We start from the raw sequence: 14,300 nt of genomic DNA on the forward strand, positions 1-14,300 counted from the left end.
TCTAGCCTTAGATAATACAGGGATGTAAGTCTATGATATATGTATAAGATTCGTATGATTATACCTAAAGCTTGTAAAAATATATGTACTTTTTCCAGTTTAATTCTATTCTGCTTCCATTGCATATTGATTTAGCTGAATAAAATCTTTGCTTATAATATTTCTTGGTGATTAGCGCTTTTATAAATGGAATTTTAGCCCATTTTATTCAGTTCAGTGCCTTTCTAAATGTATTGAATGGAGTAAATTTAATATTATTTTCATACTTTTACTTTGCCTCAAATTAAATAATGTGATGGTTTAAAAATGAATTGATTCAAAGGAAGACAGAATTACAAAATGATATCCACATACCTGCTCTCTTGTTCCATGCACTATATAATCTTTTCTTTTTAAATATTATACAATATGTGAATGTTAAAAATATCAACCTCCTACTTAGTCTGTTATGTTGCAAGGATGATATGATTTTGTAGATGCATTTAACACATCTAATATAATAATATTAAATATTATGACTTAAAAAGAAGCACAGTAATGGGTGATTCTGATCTAATCAGAGGTGATCTACTAACAAATAATCAAGAGACAGAAGTCAAAACTATTAGTACCAGCTTTCTAGCTTAAAGAAGCAAACTTCTATGCTATGAAGAAAACAACATTTAAGGAAATGATGGGAAGTTCTGGAAGTGAAAGACCTCAATTTAATTAATACCAGAAACTATATTTTTCACCAGTGAATTTTTAATATAATTCAAAAATCCAGATGATATCATAGTTTCACAGAAGTGTTGGTTACAAACTGATACAGCCCTAAGAAATACTTCTGTGACTAGATTCCTGTCTCATAGTCAATGAGAAAATAAGATATTTCATCATGCATTTTGAAATATAAAGCTGATTTAACCTAAATGTAAGAAAGTAAGGAATGGGTAGAGAATTAAGAGGGCTGGAGTATATGTTTTGCATACTTGATGCCCCATATTTGACCCAACACCATCAAGCCTTCAACAGTGTCCAGAGTGACTCTGGAGGTTTTTCAGTACCACAGAATCTGAGCAGTACTACAGTTTTGGGTCCAAGCATTGAGCCATCTGACCCACACAGCCGGGTAGAGTATAGCAGGTTATCTTCTTCAGCCATGTTTGTTTAACAAATCTTGAGAGTATCCTTATATATACTCTGCAAAGTAGCAAGGTAATCCACTATTTTAGGAAACTAAACTTTATAAAAATAGTGAATATTCAAGTTGTCACAGTGGAGCATTAGGAAGTAACTTTTAATTATAAATAACTGCACCCTAAATAAACTATACTGGCCACAATATTGACCGTTCATATACTTATTTTCAGTTATGCACTCTAAAATTTATATAATGTTATGATACTATGATAATACAATAAAAGTATAATCATTTTTCTATATTTAAAATGATAAAATGATTAAATAATTACAAGTAACTATATATTTCATACATGGTTTACTAATAAAGAATCTCTTTGGTGTCACTATTTTCCATTTATGAAAATAATTTGGCAATTTACAATGTACATTTGTACAATGTACAATCTAGACTTTCACTTTAGTCAACCAATGAAATTAATTCAAACAATTATTTTATATCAATTCAGAACTTTTGTTTCTTATTTTACTAAAATATATGTAACCATTTCTGTTATTAATAAAATTCAATAATGGTTTTGTTAGACCTCAGTTCTATAAGTTAGTATATTCATGCAATTGTTTCACTATCATTTAGTTTGCTACTGTAAACTTACATTTTAGATATGAATGAGGTACATAATCCATTCATTTTATGTAGGGAGATTGTTCTAGATAACCCAGTATTTTTATATAATCAAAAGAAAAAAGCAGATGCATAAAAATTCTCTGCATAAGGGGAGATTTCCCAGGTGGAGTAACTTCTGTTTATCATAGAGCATCCTAGTAGGACTTTTTTGACAGTCCATCTTAGGGATTTCAATTTTTCCACTAACCCACAGTTTTATAAACTAAAATCATGCAATAAATTTTTTTTATTATGGTTTTCTGCAACATTACTGAATCTGGGGTTGCCTGTCACTCCTGCCAATAATCCACAAGGAGATCTTGTGCTATTATGCTGTATAGCTGGTGATATTTGGGGCCACTATGGCCACATCTGTGGTATTCAGGGACCACACAGGTCAAACTTTATACAGCTAATAGGGTGACTAGAGCAATACCTATTGTTCGGGGGTGGATGTCCTGTGATGTTTTGTTTGACATTGAATTTAGAGTCTTTTTCATGAAAGCATGAATTTCATCCTGGTGAGCTATCTCACCAGCCCTATGTCATTTTTTTCTCTCTTACACCTTCTACTGATTCTAGTGGAAGCCTGACTACTACAAATATATGAAGTTATAACTATAAATAAATTATAAATGATTCTCTACACCACAGTATTTTTATTTATGTTTATATATTCAGGGGCTTATTATCAACATTTACTCATTTCATAACATTTTAATTACCATTATATTGTTATTGCAAGCATCCATAAGCTGTAGAAAGCAAGAAACAAAAAGTAAAACCATCAAAAAAAATTCATGCAGGCTGGAGCAATAGCACAGCAGTAGTCTGTGTAATACACAGGGCCGACCTGGGATGGATGGACCCTGGTTTGATTTCAGCATCTCATATGGTTCTTCAAGCTTGCCAGAGACTATTTCTGAAAGCAGAGTCAAGTGACCTCTGAGTGCTGTCGTGTTTGAACCAACAACAATGACAACAACAACAACAACAAAAACAACACACACACACACACACAAATCTTCAGGAGTACCAAACCAAATATCTTTAGCTTTGTCTAGAAACAAAGCATTATGGGCTGGAGCAGTGACTCAAGAGGTAAGGCATCTGCCTTGCATGTGCTAGCCTAGGACGGACAGCAACTCCATCTCCCAGCGTCCCATATTCACCCAAGCCAGGAGCAATTTCTGAGATCGTACCCAGGAGTAACCCCTGATTATCATCCGGTGTGGCCTCCCCCCCCCAAAAAAAAGAGGAAAGAAAGAAAGAAAGAAAGAAAGAAAGAAAGAAAGAAAGAAAGAAAGAAAGAAAGAAAGAAAGAAAGAAAGAAAGAAAGAAAGAAAGAAAGAAAGAAAGAAAGAAAGAAAGAAATAAATAAAGAAAGAAAGAAAGAAAGAAAGAAAGAAGAAAGAAATATAAAAATAAAAATAAAGAAAAATAAATTTAAGTAGAAAGAAAGATAGAGAAAGAAAAAAGAGAGAAAGAAAGAGAAAAAGTAAAGAGAAAGAAAGAATAAAAAAGAAAAAAGAAAGAAAGAAAGAAAGAAAGAAAGAAAGAAAGAAAGAAAGAAGAGAAAGAGAGAAGAAAGAAAGAACGAAAGAAAGAAAGAAGAAAGAAAGAAAGAAGAAGAAAGAAAGAAAGAAAGAAAGAAAGAAAGAAAGAAAGAAAGAAAGAAAAGAAAGAAAGAAAGAAAGAAAGAAAGAAAGAAAGAAAGAAAGAAAGAAAGAAAGAAAAAAAGAAAGAAAGAAAAAGAGAAAAAGAATTACCTTGAAAATAAAGTGGACTTTATTTTTGCAGGATCTACATTGCACACACACAAATGTTATTTAGAGACAGTGTGGTACTTTAGTCCTCCTAAGGACTTTTTAGATTACATAACATTGAACATGTTTAAAGGCAGTGATACCTCTATATTTCTATATTCGATGAAATACATATATTTTATTGAAACTTTTATATATCTAGAATACTTTGTCTAAGACTTCATAAAGTAGATTTTTCTAGTCAGTACATTGATTGTTGTTTTAGAACTACATGGCAGTTTTGAAGCTGCAGTAAAATTCTTCAGGCCATGAAGATTTCGTTCTGCTCAAGTAATGTTTATTAGACACCTTACCACCCAGAGGCAAGCTGTAAACATATAACAGAAAGTAAGAATATGGGTTTGAAAATGTGGAACTTGGAAGATTTGAGAATTCTGGAGTATAAATTAGCAATAGAAAAAGAACAATCTCATCAAAAATCTGTTCAATGAAACATTGTTTTTATTTATCTGAAGAAAAAAATGTACCAGTAGACTCTTAAAAATAGTTCTTTTTTAATTGACTCTAATCCAGTTCACAAAAATATTCACTCTTAATATTCAGCACAAGGGATGAGCTCTTACACATAGGCATTCTAGAGTCATAATATTAAATATATTTGTATAAAATAACAGTTTCTAATGATATCTTAAATTTCTGGAGTTTAAAACAACATTTTATAATGTATACTCAGATTTGTTGGACTGTTACAAAATAATGGGTTATTTAAATTTTTACAATGAGATTAACACCCCTATCCAACCCATAAGAAAGTAACCATGAAAGAACAACAAATTTTACTTCCAGAAACAATTTGCTAGACTAATAGGGGATGCAAAAGGGTAGCCATTAATTATATATGCCTCATAAAATATAAAAAGTGACACTTTTAATTGTGTAAACAGGTCACAGATATGGAGTTCCAAATTCAGAATTTATAAGATGAGGTAAAATAGAAGAAACATTTGCGCATATCTTAAATTCTATAAGCCTACATAGCATGATTTTAGGTTTTAGCCAAATTTAAACTGGGCATTGACAAAGCAGAATAATGGTTTCTTCGAATCAGGAACTAAACATTTTGTGTAATCATGTTGGGTTCAGCAGAGTACAGAAAGTGGAAAGAGCAAATTCAACAAATGCTTATTCCTTAATAGTAAGATCTACTCAGACATTAGAATCAGGGTATTCTGGATGAGTCTTAACAAATATTCAGATCATGTGTAATAGTGAAAAAATTAAACAGTGCAGTTAATAGTAGGATACATTAAATTAACATGTTTCTAGACCAAAATTCATTCTATAAGGGAATAACATTAGATCTCCTCTATTAATATTATAATATTTATTAAGTCCATCATAAATGTCAAATTTAGCAAATATGCTAAGAAACAGAAAAATAGGACCACAAACAAAGAAAATAGACAATGATAACATAAATGTTGAAAATAGTACAAGTGAATAGTAAAGAAACTAGTGTATTTATTAAAATTAGTGATGAATGTGTTGAAAGTAAAGAAATAGGAAAATCTTGCTTGAAAAACAAAATTTATTAAAACAAATACAACTAGAATTCTTGAACTAAAAATAGAGAACAAATTAAATAAAAGATTCAAAAATAAGCTTTTCAGCAGATTGAACACATCAAAGTATAATACCAATAAATATAACTATACATGAAATCACACACAGAAAATACTGGTATTATTTCTTGGGAGCTAAACATCTATGAACATTACATGCTATACTTTTCAAGTGTGAAAGATTGACAGATGACAGATACCAAGGTGGGAAGGTTTCTGAGTGGGTGGCTGTGGGCTGGCAGCTGTCTTTTCTCTACAACCAGAGCAGCTCTCTTTATCTTGTACTGCAATTTACAGTCCTAGATTAAGAGTTTGATAGCTAGTTTATCCTCTACGCATAGCTTCTGAATGTAATGGAACCCTCTCTGTGTGGCATTTGGAGAAAGAGATGAGAATGAACTTGGTTGATCTTTGAAGCAGAGTCTGTCTAACACTGTGTCAGTGGCCATTTGACTGTCCATGCTCACACCTCAGCAGCCCACAGCTGCTTTCTCAAGCATGAACATAGGAACACTGTATCTTCTATCAGACCGTGCCTACTTGGTTATAAATAAAACTAAAAAATAGAGTTTGACAACGAACAGTGATTTTCTTAAATTTTATTTTATTTTATCAAAGCTATTGTGATCTACAAAGTCCTTCATAGCTGTGGTTTCAGACATACAATGAATAAGGGCCAATACCAGCACCGTAGTCAAACTCCCTGCATCAATATTCCCAGGGAGTATCCCATGCCACCAACCATCTGCCTCTGAGCCTGCCACTATAACAGGCCCATTATTAAGTTTATATTGTTAAAGTTTGATTACCTTGATTCCATTGTAGATGAGATTGGCTTGGATATTTAGTTTTTCCCTTTCTTATTTTTATCAATCCATCTAAGAGCACTTGGCCCCTGGGCCCAATCCTTTTATATTTGTATTTCTCCTTCTTCACTAAGTTTCTTTTTTTCTCCTCACTATACTCTGGGGCTCCCATTTAGACCATTGCATTTCTTCATACAGTTACTCTAAATACCACATATAAGTGATATCATTCTGCATTTATTCTTCTTCTGGCTTACTTCATTTAACATAATATCTTCCAGTTGCATCCATGTTGTAGAAAACTGCTTTCATTGCATCATTCCTTACAGCTATGTAGTATTTCATTGTATATACGACCATAACTTCATGAGCCACTTGTCCAGAACAGTAATTTCCAATATTGATCAATAAAATTTTATTTTCAAGGAAATCAAACATGGGATCTAAGTTTCAGAAAGAAGCAAAGATTAGAGTTTGTGTGAAAGCTAGGCTCTGGGAGTCATATAAGGTCAGATCTGTTATCTTCTATACAATCATTTTTATTAAAGGTTTCTCACAAAAATCTAATGCTCCAAGGAATGCTCTTGAAATGTACTTGATCACTGTAGACTAAAGTACAATTTTAGAATTTAAAACTTGCACAGAGATAAGGTCAATGGTTACACTCTAGCAGAAAGTGCATCATTTTAGGAAGCCAACATATGACATGTTTATGTGTGTATGTGTATCGTGTGTGTTCACATATGTGTATAAGCACAAGAACGATGGTACTTAAATGGTATTATTGAATACTGTTGTTTTGTTTTGTCTTGAGGTCACATCCAGAGATGTTAAGGGCTGTGTGCTCAAATCCTGGATGGTTTGAAGGGCTACACTTGATGCTGGAAATCAAACCTCTATTGGCCACGTTCAAGGTAAATGACCTAGTCACTGTATTGTCACTTTGGTCCTAATAGCTTGATTTGAAATCTGGAGCTCCCATATACAAAGCATAAGTTCTAGATCTTAGAGCTATCTTTCCATCCATGAATGTTTTATAAATCCAATTATCAAGTTCTAGGCTCTTTGTAAAATAATCTCCCTGTGCTGACAATTTCTGCACAAAAGTTTCTACTGAAAAATCTCAGAAAAAAGCTTTCTTGGACACAGTGAGGCCTTCTCAAATTTCTCCTAATTGCCTGTCTTAGTTTTTGTCCCTTTTGCTTCTTAATGTGTGCAGATCTATTTAGCTACTATTACCTAGCAGAATTGTCACAGTTATTTATTATTCAATCTTAGATTGAATGAATAGGCCTATTATTTTGTTTTTAAGTATGTTGAATATAAAAGGCCTAGCATGTGTGATGCCCCTATTTTACTTCTACACTACATGTTTTCTTCTTTTAGCTCAGCATTTGTGGGATAATCTATGCAAAATATTTTAAATATCATTCGAGCTAAGACTGTGTTGATGATTTCATATGCTGAATAAATAGGAAAATCAAATCAAGGCACTGTGCATAGGAAACCAAGTAATCCTCAAATTAACCATCTGAAGGAGGTATAAGTATTACCATCATTTAGCTGCATTTATTTATTGTTGGGCCTCATCTGATAGTGTTCAGGGTATACTCCTGTCTCTACATTCAGGAATTACTCTTGGAGAAATGTATGGAATGCTAAGTATTGAATCAGGTCAGTTGCATGCATGACAAGATCTCTACCCACTGTATCATATTTTTGGTCCCTAATAACCATTTTATACATGAGGAATCTCCAGTTATATTCTTCCCCAAAGTAGTTTATCTAAGGAGGGAAAATGCCAGAATTTAAACTCAACTGTCTTATCTTTTAAATTCTGTAATTTTTTATTAAACTATTTTCTCTTCCTTTGTAAATATATTCTGTACTAAATAACCTCTAAACCAAATGAATATACTATGTTTTATTGAAGTGTTAAAAATAAATATAACTCTAACACTGAATTTCAGCCTTGTAAAATTGGTATGTAAGAAAACTGGGAAAAGATAAATAAATGGATTGTGCATGTACAGTAAGATTTTTTTGTGTTAATTCAGACATATTTAAAATATAAATTGTCAAGCTCTTAATGAAAGCTGTATAAAAAGGAGGACTAGGACATTTGTTGATTTAGCTAGCTTTTGAAACACTAAGTGGAGTGAAAATACAGACTTTATCTAAAATGGCAAGGGAAAAAGAGGGATCTATTAATGATTTTAAATATTGGCTTAGCTACTAGGATATATATTATTTTTCTATCTGTGGGACTGTAGATTATTGATTTTATGCTTCGTAATTTATCTGCCTTTAAGCTAAAAAAGACTTGATATTTTTAATTGTGCGTCTAAATACATTTTATGGTGGAATGATCTCACATTAAAGTGTCTGGAAGTTATTTTCTTTTTCTAATGGCTGAAGACAGGGTTTTAGAGAGCAAAAAAGATTAACTAATATAGATGTTTTGTTTAGATAAATGAGAAAAAAGTCTTTAGGTTTTTTCCCTTGTTTGACTGAAATGCTCTTCCTCAATAACTGGAGTTATGAGAAGAAATTCAATCTCTACTTATCACCTTGGAATCTTTCACACTTAGTGAATATCCTAAAAGATGAAAATAATGGCTTGTAAATATGAGATTTCTGTTTCCATTTCATTGAATCATTGGAATATTTTTCATTTTTCTTTTGGTTCAATAAAAAGAAATCTAACACTATTTTACACAGTCAATGGACTCAATAGATTGGTTCAATGCACAATATTTGCAAAATTAATAGTTTTTTATGCTTACAAGGGGCTTGTTAGGTCAGTACTATTGCAAAGTTTCTAGTGTACTTTCTTGAATTAACATCTAGCCCATCTTAAGACATAAAAGTCTATGATAGTATTCATGAATAAAATGTTGCTTCCAAACAAAAAGTGATAACTCTGGCTTTTGGAGATGTTAGATGCTAGCAGATGTAATATTTTTAGCTTTTTACATAGTCTTAATTCCTTTTGATTATCCAATTTGTTTCAATTCCAGTTTCAGAAAGTTTTACTGTGTGTGCTCTTAAATTACTCAGAAAAAAAAGAAATAATCATGTTTAATAATGTGGCTTACTGTATTATGTCAGGGATAAACACTTGTATTCTACTAAGCAATGGTAGTCAGAGTCAAAGGAATAGGGATTCACACTACACCTTGAGCTCTGCAAAGAAATCCAGCTAGTATATTTGCAGCAGTAAGAACATGCTCATGATTTTTAATGTTATAACATAGACTAAGCAAAACTGAAATCCATAAGTTCTTGATTATTCAAATAAGAATAATGGGTTTTCTCTGTATTTCTGTCTCAAATTCTTAAATCCTTTGCTCAGCTATTTTTTTTTTTAACTCAGGCCAAAAAAAAAAAAAAAAGGAAACTGCTAACCAAGTTTGCTTTCTAATATAGAGTACACTAAGCATGACCTTTAGCTATTTATACTGATTAAACTTTTATGTACATATTTTAAAAATAAACCCTGAAGTTCTTCAAAATCCTATTTCTAAAAAATTAAAAATGGAAATCTCATAAAATAGGTCTTCATTAGCAAAGTTTGCTTGTCACATATGTAATTAATGTTCATAATCTTATTTTAGAGACTTTCAAAGATTTCTAACTGCCATTTGAATCTGCAAAAATTAAATTATGATTCACAGTAATTCACCTGACAATTTATTATTAAAATTTTAATATGTTATCTTCACATGATATGATTATGTTTATTAAATTTTATTTTAATTCAATAAAATTATCTTTAATAACTATCCCACATAGCAAGTATATTAACTTTGTTTATATATAATATATTATTTATGATAAAGTAAGCCAATTCTTGAAAAACTGCTATAGATGAAAATTCATATGTTTTAAAGTATAATTTGGTATATATTTATATCTATGTGAACTGTAGGTGAAATAGTACAGAAATTTCACATAAAAATTATATTAAACTAGTGTTTCCTTTTATGGGTTTATAATTAATTTTATACATTTATTATATATGAAATAATTATTTAGTTTTATTTATTAAATAATTTTATTTTAAAATAGAATTATTGGTTTCCTTTTGAGTTCTGACAAATTTACAAAGTCATTCATGACTCATAAATAGTTTCTTGATTCTCAAAATCTTTTGAGTTTATATTCATTCTTTCACCCTCAAAAAACCCAGGAAAATTGTGGATTCGATTGTGCTGTGATTTTTTTTGTTTTCTTTGGACAAACATATTTCTGATTATGTTCATGTAGACTTTCCACATGGAATTATTTTACCTAGTAGCATGCATTTAAGTTTTTCTTGTGTCTTTTAGTGGTTAAACATTTTATTTTTTAAAATGCTGAATATTTCATTACATGTATACCAAAGTTTAACATTCATCTACTGAAGAATAACAGGACTGATTTCAAACCATAGCAATTGCAAAAAATTTTTTACTGAACATCACAAAATTGTTTGCTTTTATTTTGATTAAGATTATAAGCAATCTAAAGAACAATTTGGAAAAAATAGACTTAATATTTTTAAGTATTTTTACACACATGTAGTTTTTTCCCCACATATTTTATTTTATCAATTTTGTAACTTTTCTCATATAGTGTGTATATATATTATTAAATGTATACTTAAATATTTTATGGGTGCTAATATAAATTATACTATTTTAGTTTTATATTACAGTTGTTTACTGCTGTTTATTTCAAATGAGAAATCAATTTACTTTTACATATTAAAACTTGTATCCTACAAGCTTGATTTAATTGCACTTGAGATTCCAGAGTTTTTGTTTTTGTTTGCTCATTAGATATTTCTACAAAAATAATCTGCCACATACAACACTTTTAATTTTTAAATTGATTTAATTTCTATTTCCTTCTCTTTTCTTATACAAGATATTTCCCTTTTTTTGTTTTTATGTGGTGTGTGAAATCACCCCACATACCATATTTCCAATCTGGGGTGAAGAGATCTTAGGCAGGGTAACTGCAAATAAACCAAGCCAGTCAGGAGAGACTCATGAAGTCAAAATGTCTTCTTGCATGTGGTTTCTCTCTGTATGACAATTCAAACTAAATTTTATCTTTATTCTACCAGTACAAATTCAACTGTTAGGGTTAAGAGTTGAGTTATATCTGGGTGGAATTTTATAGGTGAAAGGAGAGAGAAAATTTGGGGAATGACTTTGTTTTGGGTAAAAAACGGTGTAAACTTACAATTCACCCTTTTCTGTTCAAAAAGTTGAGAATGGCTATAAACATCTTGTTGTATTGTTCTTCATAAGAGGTGGGAACCCCAGAGTGACTGTTAATTTGCACAGTCACAGTAAAAGTTAGGGAAATAAAAAGAAAAATCAAAATCCTTGAACAGTAAGTAAGGTCATGTGGAAATTTTTTAATTCCTGAGAATTACGCCTGTTGAGGGTAGACTTAGCTGTAAAAGGATTCTAGGTTAGATTGTGTATGCATAATTCTCTAAATAATCAGCATTTACTTTTTTTTTTTTTTTTTTTTTTTTTGGTTTTTGGGTCACACCCAGCCTAGCTCAGGGGTTGCACCTGGGTCTATGCTCAAAAATCGCTCCTGGCAGGCTCAGGGGACCATATGGAATGCTGGGATTGAAACCACCGACCTTCTGCACGCAAGGCAAATGCCTTACCTCCATGCTATTTCTCCGACCCCTACATATTCTTGTCTTTCTTTTTTTTTCTTTTTTTTTGCTATTGAGATAACACATGTTCAGGAACCACAGCTATCTGCCAGTAGGTAAAGATAAAAGCAAGTAAACAGACTAGCTGTGCAACCAAAACCAAAATCAAATACATAAGTATTCTCTCTGACCTAAGATCTTTATTGGGAAGAGTAGGACTACCCTTATGAGTGAAGAAATAGGGGTAGGGGACAAATCCAGTGGTACTTTCCACTCGGGTAGGACAAGTACAAGCAAAGAAGAATTTTCCTGAAGAGTGTAAAAAACCAGTTAATCCAACAATTAGACTTCCAGAGCACTCTTAAATTGAAGTGGTGAGGATGGTTATCTTTTCTGATAAAGAAGGGCTATAAATTCAAGTTTTTTATAGTGAACAATAATAGTGTACAGGGCATTGTTTTTAGGTTTTCATTATAAATTCATCATTTAAATAAGAAAGTTCCTCTTTTCTATCTTGTGAGTGTTTTGTCAAATGAAGCGTTGAAAAAAATTGCATTTTTGCACCTATTTAACATCTTACAGACCATATGATCTTATACAACCATTAGTTTACTTTCAAATTTACTTTACTTTTTTAAAACATTAATTTATTCTCAAATTTAACAATATTGAATAATTTGGACATTTCACTAGACAGCAATATGCCAATACTTTATGTGTATATATATATTTGTATTTAGTTTTTTAATGCTTTATTGAAGAATTTTACACCTAAATTATGATATAATAAGTCAAATACTTCTATCAATATGTCTATAAAATGAATGTGCTGGTGCAAATTTCCTTAGTTATTTTTCTCCCAAGAGAATGGAAATATTGGGGTCCAGAATGATAGCACATTGGGTGGAACATTTGCCTTCTATCCCCAATCTGAATTTGATCCTCACATTACATATACTCCCCTAAGTCTGCCAGGGTGCAGAGTCTGAAGTAACTTCTAAGCACCACCTGTTGTGGCTCCCAAACAAAACAAAAATAATAATAACAATAACAACAATAGAAAATGACTTTATTTAATTTTTGAAAGATTATTTCTCTGAACATAGAATTTCATAATTTAAAAATAATTTAAAATATATCAGTCCACTCTATTTTCTTTTATTGATTCTGAGTATTGATCAAAATAAGACAGTAACTTTTACTCTTAATGGTATATGATATTGTGAAATATTATACAATATCTGCCATCTAATTTCAAAATATTTCTTTTACTTTGAATTTTCATCATATGTTATTGTGTGTGCATTACTATTTAACTTGTTGGTGTTTCCTGCATTTCACTATCTATAATTTTATCGCTATCATTGCTTGGCTTTTTTTTTTTTAATAAGAAACGCTTCACGAATTTGCGTGTCATCCTTGCGCAGGGGCCATGCTAATCTTCTCTGTATTGTTCCAATTTTAGTATATGTGCTGCCGAAGCAAGCACTGCTTGGCATTTTTTAAATTTTCTCTATCTGTAGTTTGGTCTCTGTCATTTTCTGATGACCTTGTTTGATATTACTTCAAATATTTCTTCTTATAATCATTTGAGATAGTTGCATAGATTTTTGATCTTATATCTTTTAAAATTTTTTATATTTTGCATTTAACTTTTGAGAATTTCTATTAACATACATTTAACTCCAATGATTCTTTTAATTTTTTATAACCATTTTTTTAAATAAATTTTTATTGTGACCAAAGTGCATCACAAATCTTTTTGTTGTTTTTTCGTTTCTTTGTTTGTTTTTGGGTAACACCTGGCAGCGCTCAGGGGTTACTCCTGGCTCTATGCTCAGAAATCGCTCCTGACAGGCTCAGGGGTATCAGTCTTGATATGGGATGCCCAGATTTGAACCAACGACCTTCTGCGTGAAAGACAAACGCCTCACCTCCATGCTATCTCTCCGGTTCCATGCATTACAAATCTTTCACAGAATTATTTATGGTACATAGTGACAATGAATGAGGGTTATTCTCACCACCAGTGTTGTCTTCTCTACACCCCTGTTCCCAGCATGTATCCCATATCTCCCTCTTTTACCCCCAAGAATACTAGTGTATCTGGTCTCCACTTTACAGCTTGTTGTAGATTGGGTATCTATTCTGTTGTCATTGGAGATAAAAAGGATAAGGAAGAGGAAAGAAAAAAATTGGTAGCAACTACCAAAAAAAGAAAGAAGAGAAAAAAAGAAAAGGAAAAAGAAAGAAATAGGGAAGAAAAAAATGCATCCGGCAAAGAAAAAAAAAAACTTCAAATAATAACCATAAAAGTGAAAAAGAAAGAAACCCTGAATCTCTTAGGCCACGGGGATTCCCTTTCTTCCCCATTGTTTACTGAGCCTATGCAAAACAAACAAACAAACAAACAAAAGTGGGGGGAACTCCAAACCCTGCCACTCCAGCACCCCTATTTTCTTGTTTTGTTTCGATTTGTTAGTTTTTGATTCTTTTAATTTAAATAATATATATTAATTGAATAACCATGAGATACAGTGCAATATTCATAGGTGAGTTTCAGTCATATAATACCTTACACTTACCCCTGCACCAATGCACATTTCCCATCACCAATGTAGCCAGTCTCTGTCCTGTCTTCACTGCTGTCCT

At 31.5% G+C, this 14,300-nt stretch overlaps 1 non-coding gene across 1 annotated transcript; it reads right to left on the bottom strand.

Moving 5' to 3' along the window:
• Positions 1-13,030: 13,030 nt before the first annotated feature.
• On the bottom strand, positions 13,031-13,137 carry LOC126019713 (U6 spliceosomal RNA). Its single transcript, XR_007499340.1, has one exon. It is a non-coding gene; the product is annotated as a U6 spliceosomal RNA (small nuclear RNA).
• Positions 13,138-14,300: the final 1,163 nt, after the last annotated feature.

Source organism: Suncus etruscus, chromosome 9 (genome assembly GCF_024139225.1).
Source record: "Suncus etruscus isolate mSunEtr1 chromosome 9, mSunEtr1.pri.cur, whole genome shotgun sequence".
Lineage (NCBI taxonomy): Eukaryota > Metazoa > Chordata > Mammalia > Eulipotyphla > Soricidae > Suncus > Suncus etruscus.